This window comes from Rhinoderma darwinii, chromosome 4 (assembly GCF_050947455.1).
Source record: "Rhinoderma darwinii isolate aRhiDar2 chromosome 4, aRhiDar2.hap1, whole genome shotgun sequence".
NCBI classification, from domain to species: Eukaryota; Metazoa; Chordata; class Amphibia; order Anura; family Rhinodermatidae; genus Rhinoderma; species Rhinoderma darwinii.
Genome location: NC_134690.1, coordinates 181,046,095 through 181,047,474, shown reverse-complemented (window position 1 = coordinate 181,047,474; position 1,380 = coordinate 181,046,095).

Sequence of the window (1,380 nt, the reverse complement as noted above, 5' to 3'; positions counted from 1 at the left end):
CTGCTAGATCCTTATGTGCTGTCTTATACTAACACATTAACAACACTGAAGTGTTTAAATAGTGAATAGACATTCCACGGGATGTCTATTCACAATCTCTGCACTTCGTTACTGTTTCTATGGTAGTTACAGAAGAGGAGGCGTAATCTCGTTGTAACCTGTCATTTACTGCGTAATCTCGCGAGATTACGCTTCCTCTGCTGTAACTACCACAGACAGAGTAACGAAGTGCAGAGATTGTGAATAGACATCCCGTGGAATGTCTATTCACTGTCTAAACACTTCAGTATTGTTAATGTGTAAGTATAAGACAGCACATAAGGATCTAGCAGGATCCCTATGCACTGAGTAAATGAATGGAGAGGAGTGCATGATGCTGATTGGTCAGCGTCATACACTCCCCTGTACAACGCCCACTTGGTCTAAAGTAAAAATACGCCCACTTGGGCATTAAGCAACTCATTAGCATAAATCTAAAATCGCTAATAAAGTGGTGAAAACAGATCGTTTTTTTAAATAAAAAGCACTGCTGTCACCTACATTATTGCGCCCATCTCCTTATGTAGGAGATAGGGCACTTATAAAGTGGTGACAGAGTCTCTTTAAGTGCACTGAAGAAAAAAAAACGAAAAAAAAAAACAACCACCCTTTTTCTTTTACAAAATGTTTTACTCTAGAAAAAAACGACCCATACAATAAAATTAACACATTATTTATACCGAACTGCGAATGACGTTAAAAGAAAAACTGAAAAATAATGGCAGAATTGCTGTCTTTTTGTTCATCCCTCCCCCCAAATTTTTTTATAAAAGTTAATTAACAAGTTGTATGTACCCCAAATGGTTCCAATGAAAACTACAAGCCTTACCGCAAAAAAGCTACGTCGATTGAAAAATTAAAAAAAGTTAAGGTTCTCGCAAGTAGGTGACACAAAACTACATTTATTTCAAAATAGGCTGGGCCTTAATGGGTTAAATGTATGGTGTGTCAATACTTACAGCACTTTGGAATTTCAGTCTATGACGAGAGCAGAAGGATCATTATCAGGGTTCTTCGCTGTAACCAACTGTCTTCAAAAATAACGTCACATGACGTCAGTAAACGACTCAATCAAAATGAACTTTACATATTGTCCTCCATTAGTTCAATATGTTCTCCACATTTTTGTCATCACATATATGTTGTTATCTGATTTGCCTCCGTTTTGTGAAGTTAACTTCTGAAACTAGTTTTTCTGGCAAGACAAGACGGATTTTCCCTCTAAACTATCTTGTTTGTGTCACTTATTGCAGTAGGGTTAGGAAGTGACTTCCTTGTCACAACTGCTTGGAAGTGGTCAGATCTAGCTTAAAGCACCCATTCCGTCCACAGACCCTTAGC